The following is a 22,170-nucleotide window of genomic DNA, read 5'->3' as shown; positions in this document are numbered from 1 at the left end:
TTTCATACAGCTCGACCAGGACTAACATTTCTGAGAAGTGATGGTGATGCTGCTTGTTTGGCTAAGTAGAATAACAATACAATTTCTGTTTTTACGTTATTCTTTTGATGCCAATTGATTGCTGGGGCAGTATTTGAGTAGGGGAAATCGGGGGACAACTTGTTTGTCTTTGTGTTCGCAGCCTCGTGAGAATCTGGTTCCTGCGATGGGCCTGGATGCTGCATTACGTTCTCTAGGTTTGAATCCTACATCTTTGCCTGGTATTGTCATAATCGCTGGACTAAGGCAGCCTAAGAATGTAATTGAACGGAAGCTACATGGTTGGATAAGTACATAAACAATATAATATTTCACTGAAAACAGTGATGAGGAATTTGGTTTGTCAATTTATTTTTTGGGGGGTACTTAATTTGGAGGGTGGGGGGCCGGTCAGGTTACAATTTGTATTTGTGTTCACAGCCTTGTGACAATCGTGTTCCTGCGATTGGCCTGAACATTTCTTCGGTAACAGTAAGAATTGCACCCGTGCTGTGCTACGAATTCTAGGTTTGAGTCTTACAGTGTTGCTTGGAATACTTTTCATACAGCTTGACCAGGACTAACATTTCTGAGAAGTGATGGTGATGCTGCTTGTTTGGCTAAGTAGAATAACAATACAATTTCTGTTTTTACGTTATTCTTTTGATGCCAATTGATTGCTGGGGCAGTATTTGAGTAGGGGAAATCGGGGGACAACTTGTTGGTCTTTGTGTTCGCAGCCTCGTGAGAATCTGGTTCCTGCGATGGGCCTGGAGGCTGCATTACGTTCTCTAGGTTTGAATCCTACATCTTTGCCTGGTATTGTCATAATCGCTGGACTAAGGCAACCTAAAAATGTAATTGGAGGGAAGCTACATGGTTGGATAAGTACATAAACAATATAATATCTCACTATAAACAGAGATGAGGAATTCGGTTTGTCAATTTATTTTTTGGGGGGTACTTAATTTGGAGGGTGGGTGGCCGGTCAGGTTACAATTTTTATTTGTGTTCACAGCCCCGTGACAATCGTGTTCCTGCGAATGGCCTGAACATTTCTTTGGTAACCGTAAGAATTGCACTCGTGCTGTGCTACGAATTCTAGGTTTGGGTCTTACAGCGTTGCTTGGAATACTTTTCATACAGCTCGACCAGGACTAACATTTCTGAGAAGTGATGGTGATGCTGCTTGTTTGGCTAAGTAGAATAACAATACAATTTCTCTTTTTACGTTATTCTTTTGATGCCAATTGATTGCTGGGGGCAGTATTTGAGTAGGGGGAATCGGGGGACAACTTGTTTGTCTTTATGTTCGCAGCCTCGTGAGAATCTTGTCCCTGTGATGGGTCCAGAATAGCAACCCTGAAGTTTTGTTTGCTAATAGTAAGAATTGCACCCATGCTGCAATATGATCTCCATGTTTGAGACCACTTGTCCTATCCTGGACCAACGGTTACAGGCTCTCAGCCTAAAATGTTGCAGAGAAGGGAAAGCGACGCTTCGTGGTTAGATAAGTACAAACTACAATATGATTTCTCTTTTGTTTTGTTGTTAATTACTTGGGAAAGCATTTGAGTTGGGGGAGACGTAGGGGCGCTACTTGTTGGTGTGTTTCTGAAGAAGTTGCTTTCAATAGAATAACTACATTTTGTTTTTGTGCTGCTTTCCATTTAGCAAAATGTCAGCCATCTGTTGCATGTGTCTATACCTCCTTTGTATCTGTTTGGTGTGCCTCTGTTTTTCTCATTTGAAAAACGTTTCATACGCATCGTTTAGTTGTGTGGTCGACAACAGTGGAGCTGAGTGAAAAGATGATGAAATCAAACCATTGATTAAAAGAGAGTTGGAAATGAAGTTGAAAGGAGGGACGATGGGCTATCTTTTTTGTGTCTTTTTACAGACCAATCTAGTGTTAAAGTGGCGGCAAGCACCCCAAACATCAGATAAGTGCAGTGACTGCATTCACTAGTAATTTGCTTGCAGCTAGACGTAGAGCATGTGTGTTTGTTTTGCTTTCTCCTTTTTGTTTCAATAGAAAAGGAATTGAAAACTGCAATTATCTATTGGTTTTGTGCTGGTCATAAGTAAGAAGCAGAATCCCTTTGAGAAACAAAACGGTTGTAAATAAGTAGCAAAAAATGCTTGCAATTGCCTGATCAAGCACCAACGTATGAAAACAAATTGGAGAATGCATTTCAAGTACAGATATCACAAAATCAAATAAATGCCTAGTGCTACAAGTTTACCTAAAGCACGCAAGTGATTTGTATATGTTGAATTAGAAATACCACTCTACAGAAATGTCTGTGTCGGCCGTGTTAGGAATGATCAAAGGAATAAGCAATACCTGCTTTGTAAAGGAGTTTGTGCCTTACGCATGTAGCAGAGCATGCTTCACCGGTGGATTGTGTGGTTACATAAATGGAAGAAAAAGTGGATGAGAGCGAATACCGTGAATAGATCAGAAAAGATGTGCTTGCAGCGCTCTTTGTGTCAGACGGAGCTAGATTCTGTACACCAGGCATCGTCCCCAGCAGTCATCCCACAGGTAATGTTAAGCTTGTTGTCTCTACTGGAAATGCATAAAACTGTCACACTATTGTGCAACACTGGGGTGTCTTTGAATATAATGAGCCTGTTTATTTTTCCTGAATTGTATTAGTCAATAATCCAATGGGCTTTTATTATTATATTTAAATCTTTGCATGCACTTGCAGCAACTGCTCAGGCTATATAAAAATGCAATAGTCTTTTGAAATGATGCAATGTTCTCTTTTGACTGGTTGCACTAGAATGCTTGTTTTCTAGCTTTTGTAGTTGTGTTGATGATTTTGGTGAACATTTTTCCAAATTGCCTTAAAGTGCCTTAGTAGAGCTACTAAGTAAATGAATTGGTGACATTTCTCACTTTTGTATTGTTTTTGTGGGACTGTGCATGCTTTCTATATCTTCCAACAGGAACCTTTAAAGGAATACATTTTCTGTTCTCAACGAAGGGTCCTATATCTCAATTCTGAAAATTGCTTTGCTTAACAGTAAGACTTGCATGCATGTTGTGTTAAACTATCGATGTTTAGACCCACATTTTTGTTTGGACAACTTGCTGTACGGATGTACCAAAGGGTTTGTAAAAAAATGTCTGCGAAGGGAAATGGAAGATGCAATGCTATGTGGTCAGATAAGTACTAGATGGCTGGTTATCCTAGTTTATAAAAAATACAATTCTTAATTTTATATAAAAAAGTGAAGGACTGTTATTTGGTTGTTGATTCCTTGTGAGAGTACTTGAGTTGGGGGCAAGTTGGGGCACAGCTTGTTGGTCTTTTGTTTTCACAGCCTCGAGATTATCTAGGGCCTGCGATGAGCCTACAATGGCAATCCTGAAAATAGCTTTGGTAGCAGTAATAATTGTACCTGTGCTGCAATACGGTTTCCAGGTTTGCACCTACAATTTTTTATTGGAATTCTTGTCATACAGCTAGTCTAAGGATCACAGGCAATGTGGTAAGATACAATTCCTCTTTACTTTGGTTGTCAATTGATTTCTTGGATAGTATTTGAGTTGGGGGACAAGTAGAGGCGCACATCTTGTTGTTCTTATGCTTTCACAGCCTCGTGAGAATCTTGTGCCTGCGATGGGCCTGGATGCTGCATTACAATCTCCTCCATCTTTGTCTGGTATATTTGTCATAATCGCTGGACTAAGGCAGCCTAAAAAATGTAATTGAAGGGAAAGCAACGCTTTAAAGCTACGTGCTTGGATAAGTACATAAACAATACTATATCTCACTAAAAAAAGTGATGAGGAGTTCTATTTGTCAATGTATATTTGGAGAGGGGGGGCGGTCAGGTTACAACTTGTATTTGTGTTCACAGCCTCGTGAGAGTCTTGTGCCTGCGATGGGCCTGGATGCTGCATTGCGTTCTCTAGGTTTGAATCCTACATCTTTGCCTGGTATTGTCATAATCGCTGGACTAAGGCAGCCTAAAAATGTAATTGAAGGGAAGATACATGGTTGGATAAGTACATAAACGATATAATATTTCACTGAAAACAGTGATGAGGAATTTGGTTTGTCAATTTATTTTTTGGGGGGTACTTAATTTGGAGGGTGGGGGGCCGGTCAGGTTACAATTTGTATTTGTGTTCACAGCCCCGTGACAATCGTGTTCCTGCGAATGGCCTGAACATTTCTTTGGTAACCGTAAGAATTGCACTTGTGCTGTGCTACGAATTCTAGGTTTGGGTCTTACAGCGTTGCTTGGAATACTTTTCATACAGCTCGACCAGGACTAACATTTCTGAGAAGTGATGGTGATGCTGCTTGTTTGGCTAAGTAGAATAACGATACAATTTCTCTTTTTACGTTATTCTTTTGATGCCAATTGATTGCTGGGGGCAGTATTTGAGTAGGGGGAATCGGGGGACAACTTGTTGGTCTTTGTGTTCGCAGCCTCGTGAGAATCTGGTTCCTGCGATGGGCCTGGAGGCTGCATTACGTTCTCTAGGTTTGAATACTACATCTTTGCCTGGTATTGTCATAATCGCTGGACTAAGGCAACCTAAAAATGTAATTGGAGGGAAGCTACATGGTTGGATAAGTACATAAACAATATAATATCTCACTAAAAACAGTGATGAGGAATTCGGTTTGTCAATTTATTTTTTGGGGGGTACTTAATTTGGAGGGTGGGGGGGCGGTCAGGTTACAATTTGTATTTGTGTTCACAGCCCCGTGACAATCGTGTTCCTGCGAATGGCCTGAACATTTCTTTGGTAACAGTAAGAATTGCACTTGTGCTGTGCTACGAATTCTAGGTTTGGGTCTTACAGCGTTGCTTGGAATACTTTTCATACAGCTCGACCAGGACTAACATTTCTGAGAAGTGATGGTGATGCTGCTTGTTTGGCTAAGTAGAATAACAATACAATTTCTCTTTTTACGTTATTCTTTTGATGCCAATTGATTGCTGGGGGCAGTATTTGAGTAGGGGGAATCGGGGGACAACTTGTTTGTCTTTATGTTCGCAGCCTCGTGAGAATCTTGTCCCTGTGATGGGTCTAGAATAGCAACCCTGAAGTTTTGTTTGCTAATAGTAAGAATTGCACCCATGCTGCAATATGATCTCCATGTTTGAGACCACTTGTCCTACCCTGGACCAAGGGTTACAGGCTCTCAGCCTAAAATGTTGCAGAGAAGGGAAAGCGACGCTTCGTGGTTAGATAAGTACAAACTACAATATGATTTCTCTTTTGTTTTGTTGTTAATTACTTGGGAAAGCATTTGAGTTGGGGGAGACGTAGGGGCGCTACTTGTTGGTGTGTTTCTGAAGAAGTTGCTTTCAATAGAATAACTACATTTTGTTTTTGTGCTGCTTTCCATTTAGCAAAATGTCAGCCATCTGTTGCATGTGTCTATACCTCCTTTGTATCTGTTTGGTGTGCCTCTGTTTTTCTCATTTGAAAAACGTTTCATACGCATCGTTTAGTTGTGTGGTCGACAACAGTGGAGCTGAGTGAAAAGATGATGAAATCAAACCATTGATTAAAAGAGAGTTGGAAATGAAGTTGAAAGGAGGGAAGATGGGCTATCTTTTTTGTGTCTTTTTACAGACCAATCTAGTGTTAAAGTGGCGGCAAGCACCCCAAACATCAGATAAGTGCAGTGACTGCATTCACTAGTAATTTGCTTTCTTCTCGTACTTCTTTCCTTTTTGCCAAATGTGTGTTTTTTCCTGATCCGATGCAGCTAGACGTAGAGCATGTGTGTTTGTTTTGCTTTCTCCTTTTTGTTTCAATAGAAAAGGAATTGAAAACTGCAATTATCTATTGGTTTTGTGCTGGTCATAAGTAAGAAGCAGAATCCCTTTGAGAAACAAAACGGTTGTAAATAAGTAGCAAAAAATGCTTGCAATTGCCTGATCAAGCACCAATGTATGAAAACAAATAGGAGAATGCATTTCAAGTACAGATATCACAAAATCAAATAAATGCCTAGTGCTACAAGTTTACCTAAAGCACGCAAGTGATTTGTATATGTTGAATTAGAAATACCCCTCTACAGAAATGTCTGTGTCGGCCGTGTTAGGAATGATCAAAGGAATAAGCAATACCTGCTTTGTAAAGGAGTTTGTGCCTTACGCATGTAGCAGAGCATGCTTCACCGGTGGATTGTGTGGTTACATAAATGGAAGAAAAAGTGGATGAGAGCGAATACCGTGAATAGATCAGAAAAGATGTGCTTGCAGCGCTCTTTGTGTCAGACGGAGCTAGATTCTGTACACCAGGCATCGTCCCCAGCAGTCATCACACAGGTAATGTTAAGCTTGTTGTCTCTACTGGAAATGCATAAAACTGTCACACTATTGTGCAACATTGGGGTGTCTTTGAATGTAATGAGCCTGTTTATTTTTCCTGAATTGTATTAGTCAATAATCCAATGGGCTTTTATTATTATATTTAAATCTTTGCATGCACTTGCAGCAACTGCTCAGGCTATATAAAAATGCAATAGTCTTTTGAAATGATGCAATGTTCTCTTTTGACTGGTTGCACTAGAATGCTTGTTTTCTAGCTTTTGTAGTTGTGTTGATGATTTTGGTGAACATTTTTCCAAATTGCCTTAAAGTGCCTTAGTAGAGCTGCTAAGTAAATGAATTGGTGACATTTCTCACTTTTGTATTGTTTTTGTGGGACTGTGCATGCTTTCTATATCTTCCAACAGGAACCTTTAAAGGAATACATTTTCTGTTCTCAACGAAGGGTCCTATATCTCAATTCTGAAAATTGCTTTGCTTAACAGTAAGACTTGCATGCATGTTGCGTTAAACTATCGATGTTTAGACCCACATTTTTGTTTGGACAACTTGCTGTACAGATGTACCAAAGGGTTTGTAAAAAAATGTCTGCGAAGGGAAAGGGAAGATGCAATGCTATGTGGTCAGATAAGTACTAGATGGCTGGTTATCCTAGTTTATAAAAAATACAATTCTTAATTTTATATAAAAAAGTGAAGGACTGTTATTTGGTTGTTGATTCCTTGTGAGAGTACTTGAGTTGGGGGCAAGTTGGGGCACAGCTTGTTGGTCTTTGTTTTCACAGCCTCGAGATTATCTAGGGCCTGCGATGAGCCTACAATGGCAATCCTGAAAATAGCTTTGGTAGCAGTAATAATTGTACCTGTGCTGCAATACGGTTTCCAGGTTTGCACCTACAATTTTTTATTGGAATTCTTGTCATACAGCTAGTCTAAGGATCACAGGCAATGTGGTAAGATACAATTCCTCTTTACTTTGGTTGTCAATTGATTTCTTGGATAGTATTTGAGTTGGGGGACAAGTAGAGGCGCACATCTTGTTGTTCTTATGTTTACACAGCCTCGTGAGAATCTTGTGCCTGCGATGGGCCTGGATGCTGCATTACAATCTCCTCCATCTTTGTCTGGTATGTTTGTCATAATCGCTGGACTAAGGCAGCCTAAAAATGTAATTGAAGGGAAGATACATGGTTGGATAAGTACATAAACAATATAATATCTCATTAAAAACAGTGATGAGGAATTCGGTTTGTCAATTTATTTTTTGGGGGGTACTTAATTTGGAGGGTGGGGGGCTGGTCAGGTTACAATTTGTATTTGTGTTCACAGCCCCGTGACAATCGTGTTCCTGCGAATGGCCTGAACATTTCTTTGGTAACCGTAAGAATTGTACTCGTGCTGTGCTACGAATTCTAGGTTTGGGTCTTACAGCGTTGCTTGGAATACTTTTCATACAGCTCGACCAGGACTAACATTTCTGAAAGTGATGGTGATGCTGCTTGTTTGGCTAAGTAGAATAACAATACAATTTCTCTTTTTACGTTATTCTTTTGATGCCAATTGATTGCTGGGGGCAGTATTTGAGTAGGGGGAATCGGGGGAACACTTGTTGGTCTTTGTGTTCGCAGCCTCGTGAGAATCTGGTTCCTGCGATGGGCCTGGATGCTGCATTACGTTCTCTAGGTTTGAATCCTACATCTTTGCCTGGTATTGTCATAATCGCTGGACTAAGGCAGCCTAAGAATGTAATTGAACGGAAGCTACATGGTTGGATAAGTACATAAACAATATAATATCTCACTAAAAACAGTGATGAGGAATTTGGTTTGTCAATTTATTTTTTGGGGGGTACTTAATTTGGAGGGTGGGGGGGCGGTCAGGTTACAATTTGTATTTGTGTTCACAGCCTTGTGACAATCGTGTTCCTGCGATTGGCCTGAACATTTCTTCGGTAACCGTAAGAATTGCACCCGTGCTGTGCTACGAATTCTAGGTTTGAGTCTTACAGTGTTGCTTGGAATACTTTTCATACAGCTCGACCAGGACTAACATTTCTGAGAAGTGATGGTGATGCTGCTTGTTTGGCTAAGTAGAATAACAATACAATTTCTGTTTTTACGTTATTCTTTTGATGCCAATTAATTGCTGGGGCAGTATTTGAGTAGGGGAAATCGGGGGACAACTTGTTGGTCTTTGTGTTCGCAGCCTCGTGAGAATCTGGTTCCTGCGATGGGCCTGGAGGCTGCATTACGTTCTCTAGGTTTGAATCCTACATCTTTGCCTGGTATTGTCATAATCGCTGGACTAAGGCAACCTAAAAATGTAATTGGAGGGAAGCTACATGGTTGGATAAGTACATAAACAATATAATATCTCACTAAAAACAGTGATGAGGAATTTGGTTTGTCAATTTATTTTTTGGGGGGTACTTAATTTGGAGGGTGGGGGGGCAGTCAGGTTACAATTTGTATTTGTGTTCACAGCCTTGTGACAATCGTGTTCCTGCGATTGGCCTGAACATTTCTTCGGTAACCGTAAGAATTGCACCCGTGCTGTGCTACGAATTCTAGGTTTGAGTCTTACAGCGTTGCTTGGAATACTTTTCATACAGCTCGACCAGGACTAACATTTCTGAGAAGTGATGGTGATGCTGCTTGTTTGGCTAAGTAGAATAACAATACAATTTCTCTTTTTACGTTATTCTTTTGATGCCAATTGATTGCTGGGGCAGTCTTTGAGATGGGGAAATCGGGGGACAACTTGTTGGTCTTTGTGTTCGCAGCCTCGTGAGAATCTGGTTCCTGCGATGGGCCTGGAGGCTGCATTACGTTCTCTAGGTTTGAATACTACATCTTTGCCTGGTATTGTCATAATCGCTGGACTAAGGCAACCTAAAAATGTAATTGGAGGGAAGCTACATGGTTGGATAAGTACATAAACAATATAATATCTCACTAAAAACAGTGATGAGGAATTCGGTTTGTCAATTTATTTTTTGGGGGGTACTTAATTTGGAGGGTGGGGGGGCGGTCAGGTTACAATTTGTATTTGTGTTCACAGCCCCGTGACAATCGTGTTCCTGCGAATGGCCTGAACATTTCTTTGGTAACAGTAAGAATTGCACTCGTGCTGTGCTACGAATTCTAGGTTTGGGTCTTACAGCCTTGCTTGGAATACTTTTCATACAGCTCGACCAGGACTAACATTTCTGAGAAGTGATGGTGATGCTGCTTGTTTGGCTAAGTAGAATAACAATACAATTTCTCTTTTTACGTTATTCTTTTGATGCCAATTGATTGCTGGGGGCAGTATTTGAGTAGGGGGAATCGGGGGACAACTTGTTTGTCTTTGTGTTCGCAGCCTCGTGAGAATCTCGTTCCTGCGATGGGCCTGGATGCTGCATTACGTTCTCTAGGTTTGAATCCTACATCTTTGCCTGGTATTGTCATAATTGCTGGACTAAGGCAGCCTAAAAATGTAATTGAACGGAAGCTACATGGTTGGATAAGTACATAAACAATATAATATCTCACTAAAAACAGTGATGAGGAATTCGGTTTGTCAATTTATTTTTTGGGGGTACTTAATTTGGAGGGTGGGGGGGCGGTCAGGTTACAATTTGTATTTGTTTTCACAGCCTTGTGACAATCGTGTTCCTGCGATTGGCCTGAACATTTCTTCGGTAACAGTAAGAATTGCACCCGTGCTGTGCTACGAATTCTAGGTTTGAGTCCTACAGTGTTGCTTGGAATACTTTTCATACAGCTCGACCAGGACTAACATTTCTGAGAAGTGATGGTGATGCTGCTTGTTTGGCTAAGTAGAATAACAATACAATTTCTGTTTTTACGTTATTCTTTTGATGCCAATTGATTGCTGGGGCAGTATTTGAGTAGGGGAAATCGGGGGACAACTTGTTTGTCTTTGTGTTCGCAGCCTCGTGAGAATCTGGTTCCTGCGATGGGCCTGGATGCTGCATTACGTTCTCTAGGTTTGAATCCTACATCTTTGCCTGGTATTGTCATAATCGCTGGACTAAGGCAGCCTAAGAATGTAATTGAACGGAAGCTACATGGTTGGATAAGTACATAAACAATATAATATTTCACTGAAAACAGTGATGAGGAATTTGGTTTGTCAATTTATTTTTTGGGGGGTACTTAATTTGGAGGGTGGGGGGCCGGTCAGGTTACAATTTGTATTTGTGTTCACAGCCTTGTGACAATCGTGTTCCTGCGATTGGCCTGAACATTTCTTCGGTAACAGTAAGAATTGCACCCGTGCTGTGCTACGAATTCTAGGTTTGAGTCTTACAGTGTTGCTTGGAATACTTTTCATACAGCTCGACCAGGACTAACATTTCTGAGAAGTGATGGTGATGCTGCTTGTTTGGCTAAGTAGAATAACAATACAATTTCTGTTTTTACGTTATTCTTTTGATGCCAATTGATTGCTGGGGCAGTATTTGAGTAGGGGAAATCGGGGGACAACTTGTTGGTCTTTGTGTTCGCAGCCTCGTGAGAATCTGGTTCCTGCGATGGGCCTGGAGGCTGCATTACGTTCTCTAGGTTTGAATCCTACATCTTTGCCTGGTATTGTCATAATCGCTGGACTAAGGCAACCTAAAAATGTAATTGGAGGGAAGCTACATGGTTGGATAAGTACATAAACAATATAATATCTCACTATAAACAGAGATGAGGAATTCGGTTTGTCAATTTATTTTTTGGGGGGTACTTAATTTGGAGGGTGGGTGGCCGGTCAGGTTACAATTTTTATTTGTGTTCACAGCCCCGTGACAATCGTGTTCCTGCGAATGGCCTGAACATTTCTTTGGTAACCGTAAGAATTGCACTCGTGCTGTGCTACGAATTCTAGGTTTGGGTCTTACAGCGTTGCTTGGAATACTTTTCATACAGCTCGACCAGGACTAACATTTCTGAGAAGTGATGGTGATGCTGCTTGTTTGGCTAAGTAGAATAACAATACAATTTCTCTTTTTACGTTATTCTTTTGATGCCAATTGATTGCTGGGGGCAGTATTTGAGTAGGGGGAATCGGGGGACAACTTGTTTGTCTTTATGTTCGCAGCCTCGTGAGAATCTTGTCCCTGTGATGGGTCCAGAATAGCAACCCTGAAGTTTTGTTTGCTAATAGTAAGAATTGCACCCATGCTGCAATATGATCTCCATGTTTGAGACCACTTGTCCTATCCTGGACCAACGGTTACAGGCTCTCAGCCTAAAATGTTGCAGAGAAGGGAAAGCGACGCTTCGTGGTTAGATAAGTACAAACTACAATATGATTTCTCTTTTGTTTTGTTGTTAATTACTTGGGAAAGCATTTGAGTTGGGGGAGACGTAGGGGCGCTACTTGTTGGTGTGTTTCTGAAGAAGTTGCTTTCAATAGAATAACTACATTTTGTTTTTGTGCTGCTTTCCATTTAGCAAAATGTCAGCCATCTGTTGCATGGGTCTATACCTCCTTTGTATCTGTTTGGTGTGCCTCTGTTTTTCTCATTTGAAAAACGTTTCATACGCATCGTTTAGTTGTGTGGTCGACAACAGTGGAGCTGAGTGAAAAGATGATGAAATCAAACCATTGATTAAAAGAGAGTTGGAAATGAAGTTGAAAGGAGGGACGATGGGCTATCTTTTTTGTGTCTTTTTACAGACCAATCTAGTGTTAAAGTGGCGGCAAGCACCCCAAACATCAGATAAGTGCAGTGACTGCATTCACTAGTAATTTGCTTGCAGCTAGACGTAGAGCATGTGTGTTTGTTTTGCTTTCTCCTTTTTGTTTCAATAGAAAAGGAATTGAAAACTGCAATTATCTATTGGTTTTGTGCTGGTCATAAGTAAGAAGCAGAATCCCTTTGAGAAACAAAACGGTTGTAAATAAGTAGCAAAAAATGCTTGCAATTGCCTGATCAAGCACCAACGTATGAAAACAAATTGGAGAATGCATTTCAAGTACAGATATCACAAAATCAAATAAATGCCTAGTGCTACAAGTTTACCTAAAGCACGCAAGTGATTTGTATATGTTGAATTAGAAATACCACTCTACAGAAATGTCTGTGTCGGCCGTGTTAGGAATGATCAAAGGAATAAGCAATACCTGCTTTGTAAAGGAGTTTGTGCCTTACGCATGTAGCAGAGCATGCTTCACCGGTGGATTGTGTGGTTACATAAATGGAAGAAAAAGTGGATGAGAGCGAATACCGTGAATAGATCAGAAAAGATGTGCTTGCAGCGCTCTTTGTGTCAGACGGAGCTAGATTCTGTACACCAGGCATCGTCCCCAGCAGTCATCCCACAGGTAATGTTAAGCTTGTTGTCTCTACTGGAAATGCATAAAACTGTCACACTATTGTGCAACACTGGGGTGTCTTTGAATATAATGAGCCTGTTTATTTTTCCTGAATTGTATTAGTCAATAATCCAATGGGCTTTTATTATTATATTTAAATCTTTGCATGCACTTGCAGCAACTGCTCAGGCTATATAAAAATGCAATAGTCTTTTGAAATGATGCAATGTTCTCTTTTGACTGGTTGCACTAGAATGCTTGTTTTCTAGCTTTTGTAGTTGTGTTGATGATTTTGGTGAACATTTTTCCAAATTGCCTTAAAGTGCCTTAGTAGAGCTACTAAGAAAATGAATTGGTGACATTTCTCACTTTTGTATTGTTTTTGTGGGACTGTGCATGCTTTCTATATCTTCCAACAGGAACCTTTAAAGGAATACATTTTCTGTTCTCAACGAAGGGTCCTATATCTCAATTCTGAAAATTGCTTTGCTTACCAGTAAGACTTGCATGCATGTTGTGTTAAACTATCGATGTTTAGACCCACATTTTTGTTTGGACAACTTGCTGTACGGATGTACCAAAGGGTTTGTAAAAAAATGTCTGCGAAGGGAAAGGGAAGATGCAATGCTATGTGGTCAGATAAGTACTAGATGGCTGGTTATCCTAGTTTATAAAAAATACAATTCTTAATTTTATATAAAAAAGTGAAGGACTGTTATTTGGTTGTTGATTCCTTGTGAGAGTACTTGAGTTGGGGGCAAGTTGGGGCACAGCTTGTTGGTCTTTTGTTTTCACAGCCTCGAGATTATCTAGGGCCTGCGATGAGCCTACAATGGCAATCCTGAAAATAGCTTTGGTAGCAGTAATAATTGTACCTGTGCTGCAATACGGTTTCCAGGTTTGCACCTACAATTTTTTATTGGAATTCTTGTCATACAGCTAGTCTAAGGATCACAGGCAATGTGGTAAGATACAATTCCTCTTTACTTTGGTTGTCAATTGATTTCTTGGATAGTATTTGAGTTGGGGGACAAGTAGAGGCGCACATCTTGTTGTTCTTATGCTTTCACAGCCTCGTGAGAATCTTGTGCCTGCGATGGGCCTGGATGCTGCATTACAATCTCCTCCATCTTTGTCTGGTATATTTGTCATAATCGCTGGACTAAGGCAGCCTAAAAAATGTAATTGAAGGGAAAGCAACGCTTTAAAGCTACGTGCTTGGATAAGTACATAAACAATACTATATCTCACTAAAAAAAGTGATGAGGAGTTCTATTTGTCAATGTATATTTGGAGAGGGGGGGCGGTCAGGTTACAACTTGTATTTGTGTTCACAGCCTCGTGAGAGTCTTGTGCCTGCGATGGGCCTGGATGCTGCATTGCGTTCTCTAGGTTTGAATCCTACATCTTTGCCTGGTATTGTCATAATCGCTGGACTAAGGCAGCCTAAAAATGTAATTGAAGGGAAGATACATGGTTGGATAAGTACATAAACGATATAATATTTCACTGAAAACAGTGATGAGGAATTTGGTTTGTCAATTTATTTTTTGGGGGGTACTTAATTTGGAGGGTGGGGGGCCGGTCAGGTTACAATTTGTATTTGTGTTCACAGCCCCGTGACAATCGTGTTCCTGCGAATGGCCTGAACATTTCTTTGGTAACCGTAAGAATTGCACTTGTGCTGTGCTACGAATTCTAGGTTTGGGTCTTACAGCGTTGCTTGGAATACTTTTCATACAGCTCGACCAGGACTAACATTTCTGAGAAGTGATGGTGATGCTGCTTGTTTGGCTAAGTAGAATAACGATACAATTTCTCTTTTTACGTTATTCTTTTGATGCCAATTGATTGCTGGGGGCAGTATTTGAGTAGGGGGAATCGGGGGACAACTTGTTGGTCTTTGTGTTCGCAGCCTCGTGAGAATCTGGTTCCTGCGATGGGCCTGGAGGCTGCATTACGTTCTCTAGGTTTGAATACTACATCTTTGCCTGGTATTGTCATAATCGCTGGACTAAGGCAACCTAAAAATGTAATTGGAGGGAAGCTACATGGTTGGATAAGTACATAAACAATATAATATCTCACTAAAAACAGTGATGAGGAATTCGGTTTGTCAATTTATTTTTTGGGGGGTACTTAATTTGGAGGGTGGGGGGGCGGTCAGGTTACAATTTGTATTTGTGTTCACAGCCCCGTGACAATCGTGTTCCTGCGAATGGCCTGAACATTTCTTTGGTAACAGTAAGAATTGCACTTGTGCTGTGCTACGAATTCTAGGTTTGGGTCTTACAGCGTTGCTTGGAATACTTTTCATACAGCTCGACCAGGACTAACATTTCTGAGAAGTGATGGTGATGCTGCTTGTTTGGCTAAGTAGAATAACAATACAATTTCTCTTTTTACGTTATTCTTTTGATGCCAATTGATTGCTGGGGGCAGTATTTGAGTAGGGGGAATCGGGGGACAACTTGTTTGTCTTTATGTTCGCAGCCTCGTGAGAATCTTGTCCCTGTGATGGGTCTAGAATAGCAACCCTGAAGTTTTGTTTGCTAATAGTAAGAATTGCACCCATGCTGCAATATGATCTCCATGTTTGAGACCACTTGTCCTACCCTGGACCAAGGGTTACAGGCTCTCAGCCTAAAATGTTGCAGAGAAGGGAAAGCGACGCTTCGTGGTTAGATAAGTACAAACTACAATATGATTTCTCTTTTGTTTTGTTGTTAATTACTTGGGAAAGCATTTGAGTTGGGGGAGACGTAGGGGCGCTACTTGTTGGTGTGTTTCTGAAGAAGTTGCTTTCAATAGAATAACTACATTTTGTTTTTGTGCTGCTTTCCATTTAGCAAAATGTCAGCCATCTGTTGCATGTGTCTATACCTCCTTTGTATCTGTTTGGTGTGCCTCTGTTTTTCTCATTTGAAAAACGTTTCATACGCATCGTTTAGTTGTGTGGTCGACAACAGTGGAGCTGAGTGAAAAGATGATGAAATCAAACCATTGATTAAAAGAGAGTTGGAAATGAAGTTGAAAGGAGGGAAGATGGGCTATCTTTTTTGTGTCTTTTTACAGACCAATCTAGTGTTAAAGTGGCGGCAAGCACCCCAAACATCAGATAAGTGCAGTGACTGCATTCACTAGTAATTTGCTTGCAGCTAGACGTAGAGCATGTGTGTTTGTTTTGCTTTCTCCTTTTTGTTTCAATAGAAAAGGAATTGAAAACTGCAATTATCTATTGGTTTTGTGCTGGTCATAAGTAAGAAGCAGAATCCCTTTGAGAAACAAAACGGTTGTAAATAAGTAGCAAAAAATGCTTGCAATTGCCTGATCAAGCACCAATGTATGAAAACAAATTGGAGAATGCATTTCAAGTACAGATATCACAAAATCAAATAAATGCCTAGTGCTACAAGTTTACCTAAAGCACGCAAGTGATTTGTATATGTTGAATTAGAAATACCCCTCTACAGAAATGTCTGTGTCGGCCGTGTTAGGAATGATCAAAGGAATAAGCAATACCTGCTTTGTAAAGGAGTTTGTGCCTTACGCATGTAGCAGAGCATGCTTCACCGGTGGATTGTGTGGTTACATAAATGGAAGAAAAAGTGGATGAGAGCGAATACCGTGAATAGATCAGAAAAGATGTGCTTGCAGCGCTCTTTGTGTCAGACGGAGCTAGATTCTGTACACCAGGCATCGTCCCCAGCAGTCATCACACAGGTAATGTTAAGCTTGTTGTCTCTACTGGAAATGCATAAAACTGTCACACTATTGTGCAACATTGGGGTGTCTTTGAATGTAATGAGCCTGTTTATTTTTCCTGAATTGTATTAGTCAATAATCCAATGGGCTTTTATTATTATATTTAAATCTTTGCATGCACTTGCAGCAACTGCTCAGGCTATATAAAAATGCAATAGTCTTTTGAAATGATGCAATGTTCTCTTTTGACTGGTTGCACTAGAATGCTTGTTTTCTAGCTTTTGTAGTTGTGTTGATGATTTTGGTGAACATTTTTCCAAATTGCCTTAAAGTGCCTTAGTAGAGCTGCTAAGTAAATGAATTGGTGACATTTCTCACTTTTGTATTGTTTTTGTGGGACTGTGCATGCTTTCTATATCTTCCAACAGGAACCTTTAAAGGAATACATTTTCTGTTCTCAACGAAGGGTCCTATATCTCAATTCTGAAAATTGCTTTGCTTAACAGTAAGACTTGCATGCATGTTGCGTTAAACTATCGATGTTTAGACCCACATTTTTGTTTGGACAACTTGCTGTACAGATGTACCAAAGGGTTTGTAAAAAAATGTCTGCGAAGGGAAAGGGAAGATGCAATGCTATGTGGTCAGATAAGTACTAGATGGCTGGTTATCCTAGTTTATAAAAAATACAATTCTTAATTTTATATAAAAAAGTGAAGGACTGTTATTTGGTTGTTGATTCCTTGTGAGAGTACTTGAGTTGGGGGCAAGTTGGGGCACAGCTTGTTGGTCTTTGTTTTCACAGCCTCGAGATTATCTAGGGCCTGCGATGAGCCTACAATGGCAATCCTGAAAATAGCTTTGGTAGCAGTAATAATTGTACCTGTGCTGCAATACGGTTTCCAGGTTTGCACCTACAATTTTTTATTGGAATTCTTGTCATACAGCTAGTCTAAGGATCACAGGCAATGTGGTAAGATACAATTCCTCTTTACTTTGGTTGTCAATTGATTTCTTGGATAGTATTTGAGTTGGGGGACAAGTAGAGGCGCACATCTTGTTGTTCTTATGTTTACACAGCCTCGTGAGAATCTTGTGCCTGCGATGGGCCTGGATGCTGCATTACAATCTCCTCCATCTTTGTCTGGTATGTTTGTCATAATCGCTGGACTAAGGCAGCCTAAAAATGTAATTGAAGGGAAGATACATGGTTGGATAAGTACATAAACAATATAATATCTCATTAAAAACAGTGATGAGGAATTCGGTTTGTCAATTTATTTTTTGGGGGGTACTTAATTTGGAGGGTGGGGGGCTGGTCAGGTTACAATTTGTATTTGTGTTCACAGCCCCGTGACAATCGTGTTCCTGCGAATGGCCTGAACATTTCTTTGGTAACCGTAAGAATTGTACTCGTGCTGTGCTACGAATTCTAGGTTTGGGTCTTACAGCGTTGCTTGGAATACTTTTCATACAGCTCGACCAGGACTAACATTTCTGAAAGTGATGGTGATGCTGCTTGTTTGGCTAAGTAGAATAACAATACAATTTCTCTTTTTACGTTATTCTTTTGATGCCAATTGATTGCTGGGGGCAGTATTTGAGTAGGGGGAATCGGGGGAACACTTGTTGGTCTTTGTGTTCGCAGCCTCGTGAGAATCTGGTTCCTGCGATGGGCCTGGATGCTGCATTACGTTCTCTAGGTTTGAATCCTACATCTTTGCCTGGTATTGTCATAATCGCTGGACTAAGGCAGCCTAAGAATGTAATTGAACGGAAGCTACATGGTTGGATAAGTACATAAACAATATAATATCTCACTAAAAACAGTGATGAGGAATTTGGTTTGTCAATTTATTTTTTGGGGGGTACTTAATTTGGAGGGTGGGGGGGCGGTCAGGTTACAATTTGTATTTGTGTTCACAGCCTTGTGACAATCGTGTTCCTGCGATTGGCCTGAACATTTCTTCGGTAACCGTAAGAATTGCACCCGTGCTGTGCTACGAATTCTAGGTTTGAGTCTTACAGCGTTGCTTGGAATACTTTTCATACAGCTCGACCAGGACTAACATTTCTGAGAAGTGATGGTGATGCTGCTTGTTTGGCTAAGTAGAATAACAATACAATTTCTCTTTTTACGTTATTCTTTTGATGCCAATTGATTGCTGGGGCAGTATTTGAGATGGGGAAATCGGGGGACAACTTGTTGGTCTTTGTGTTCGCAGCCTCGTGAGAATCTGGTTCCTGCGATGGGCCTGGAGGCTGCATTACGTTCTCTAGGTTTGAATACTACATCTTTGCCTGGTATTGTCATAATCGCTGGCCTAAGGCAACCTAAAAATGTAATTGGAGGGAAGCTACATGGTTGGATAAGTACATAAACAATATAATATCTCACTAAAAACAGTGATGAGGAATTCGGTTTGTCAATTTATTTTTTGGGGGGTACTTAATTTGGAGGGTGGGGGGGGCGGTCAGGTTACAATTTGTATTTGTGTTCACAGCCCCGTGACAATCGTGTTCCTGCGAATGGCCTGAACATTTCTTTGGTAACAGTAAGAATTGCACTCGTGCTGTGCTACGAATTCTAGGTTTGGGTCTTACAGCGTTGCTTGGAATACTTTTCATACAGCTCGACCAGGACTAACATTTCTGAGAAGTGATGGTGATGCTGCTTGTTTGGCTAAGTAGAATAACAATACAATTTCTGTTTTTACGTTATTCTTTTGATGCCAATTGATTGCTGGGGCAGTATTTGAGTAGGGGAAATCGGGGGACAACTTGTTGGTCTTTGTGTTCGCAGCCTCGTGAGAATCTGGTTCCTGCGATGGGCCTGGATGCTGCATTACGTTCTCTAGGTTTGAATCCTACATCTTTGCCTGGTATTGTCATGATCGCTGGACTAAGGCAGCCTAAGAATGTAATTGAACAGAAGCTACATGGTTGGATAAGTACATAAACAATATAATATCTCACTAAAAACAGTGATGAGGAATTTGGTTTGTCAATTTATTTTTTGGGGGGTACTTAATTTGGAGGGTGGGGGGGCGGTCAGGTTACAATTTGTATTTGTGTTCACAGCCTTGTGACAATCGTGTTCCTGCGATTGGCCTGAACATTTCTTCGGTAACAGTAAGAATTGCACCCGTGCTGTGCTACGAATTCTAGGTTTGAGTCTTACAGCGTTGCTTGGAATACTTTTCATACAGCTCGACCAGGACTAACATTTCTGAGAAGTGATGGTGATGCTGCTTGTTTGGCTAAGTAGAATAACAATACAATTTCTCTTTTTACGTTATTCTTTTGATGCCAATTGATTGCTGGGGGCAGTATTTGAGTAGGGGGAATCGGGGGACAACTTGTTGGTCTTTGTGTTCGCAGCCTCGTGAGAATCTGGTTCCTGCGATGGGCCTGGAGGCTGCATTACGTTCTCTAGGTTTGAATCCTACATCTTTGCCTGGTATTGTCATAATCGCTGGACTAAGGCAACCTAAAAATGTAATTGGAGGGAAGCTACATGGTTGGATAAGTACATAAACAATATAATATCTCACTATAAACAGAGATGAGGAATTCGGTTTGTCAATTTATTTTTTGGGGGGTACTTAATTTGGAGGGTGGGTGGCCGGTCAGGTTACAATTTTTATTTGTGTTCACAGCCCCGTGACAATTGTGTTCCTGCGAATGGCCTGAACATTTCTTTGGTAACCGTAAGAATTGCACTCGTGCTGTGCTACGAATTCTAGGTTTGGGTCTTACAGCGTTGCTTGGAATACTTTTCATACAGCTCGACCAGGACTAACATTTCTGAGAAGTGATGGTGATGCTGCTTGTTTGGCTAAGTAGAATAACAATACAATTTCTCTTTTTACGTTATTCTTTTGATGCCAATTGATTGCTGGGGGCAGTATTTGAGTAGGGGGAATCGGGGGACAACTTGTTTGTCTTTATGTTCGCAGCCTCGTGAGAATCTTGTCCCTGTGATGGGTCCAGAATAGCAACCCTGAAGTTTTGTTTGCTAATAGTAAGAATTGCACCCATGCTGCAATATGATCTCCATGTTTGAGACCACTTGTCCTATCCTGGACCAACGGTTACAGGCTCTCAGCCTAAAATGTTGCAGAGAAGGGAAAGCGACGCTTCGTGGTTAGATAAGTACAAACTACAATATGATTTCTCTTTTGTTTTGTTGTTAATTACTTGGGAAAGCATTTGAGTTGGGGGAGACGTAGGGGCGCTACTTGTTGGTGTGTTTCTGAAGAAGTTGCTTTCAATAGAATAACTACATTTTGTTTTTGTGCTGCTTTCCATTTAGCAAAATGTCAGCCATCTGTTGCATGTGTCTATACCTCCTTTGTATCTGTTTGGTGTGCCTCTGTTTTTCTCATTTGAAAAACGTTTCATACGCATCGTTTAGTTGTGTGGTCGACAACAGTGGAGCTGAGTGAAAAGATGATGAAATCAAACCATTGATTAAAAGAGAGTTGGAAATGAAGTTGAAAGGAGGGACGATGGGCTATCTTTTTTGTGTCTTTTTACAGACCAATCTAGTGTTAAAGTGGCGGCAAGCACCCCAAACATCAGATAAGTGCAGTGACTGCATTCACTAGTAATTTGCTTGCAGCTAGACGTAGAGCATGTGTGTTTGTTTTGCTTTCTCCTTTTTGTTTCAATAGAAAAGGAATTGAAAACTGCAATTATCTATTGGTTTTGTGCTGGTCATAAGTAAGAAGCAGAATCCCTTTGAGAAACAAAACGGTTGTAAATAAGTAGCAAAAAATGCTTGCAATTGCCTGATCAAGCACCAACGTATGAAAACAAATTGGAGAATGCATTTCAAGTACAGATATCACAAAATCAAATAAATGCCTAGTGCTACAAGTTTACCTAAAGCACGCAAGTGATTTGTATATGTTGAATTAGAAATACCACTCTACAGAAATGTCTGTGTCGGCCGTGTTAGGAATGATCAAAGGAATAAGCAATACCTGCTTTGTAAAGGAGTTTGTGCCTTACGCATGTAGCAGAGCATGCTTCACCGGTGGATTGTGTGGTTACATAAATGGAAGAAAAAGTGGATGAGAGCGAATACCGTGAATAGATCAGAAAAGATGTGCTTGCAGCGCTCTTTGTGTCAGACGGAGCTAGATTCTGTACACCAGGCATCGTCCCCAGCAGTCATCCCACAGGTAATGTTAAGCTTGTTGTCTCTACTGGAAATGCATAAAACTGTCACACTATTGTGCAACACTGGGGTGTCTTTGAATATAATGAGCCTGTTTATTTTTCCTGAATTGTATTAGTCAATAATCCAATGGGCTTTTATTATTATATTTAAATCTTTGCATGCACTTGCAGCAACTGCTCAGGCTATATAAAAATGCAATAGTCTTTTGAAATGATGCAATGTTCTCTTTTGACTGGTTGCACTAGAATGCTTGTTTTCTAGCTTTTGTAGTTGTGTTGATGATTTTGGTGAACATTTTTCCAAATTGCCTTAAAGTGCCTTAGTAGAGCTACTAAGTAAATGAATTGGTGACATTTCTCACTTTTGTATTGTTTTTGTGGGACTGTGCATGCTTTCTATATCTTCCAACAGGAACCTTTAAAGGAATACATTTTCTGTTCTCAACGAAGGGTCCTATATCTCAATTCTGAAAATTGCTTTGCTTAACAGTAAGACTTGCATGCATGTTGTGTTAAACTATCGATGTTTAGACCCACATTTTTGTTTGGACAACTTGCTGTACGGATGTACCAAAGGGTTTGTAAAAAAATGTCTGCGAAGGGAAAGGGAAGATGCAATGCTATGTGGTCA

This window comes from Ambystoma mexicanum, chromosome 7q (assembly GCF_040938575.1).
Source record: "Ambystoma mexicanum isolate Mex_15411 chromosome 7q, UKY_AmexF1_1, whole genome shotgun sequence".
In the NCBI taxonomy this organism is placed as follows: Eukaryota; Metazoa; Chordata; class Amphibia; order Caudata; family Ambystomatidae; genus Ambystoma; species Ambystoma mexicanum.
Note: the sequence above shows the minus strand (reverse complement) of the source record.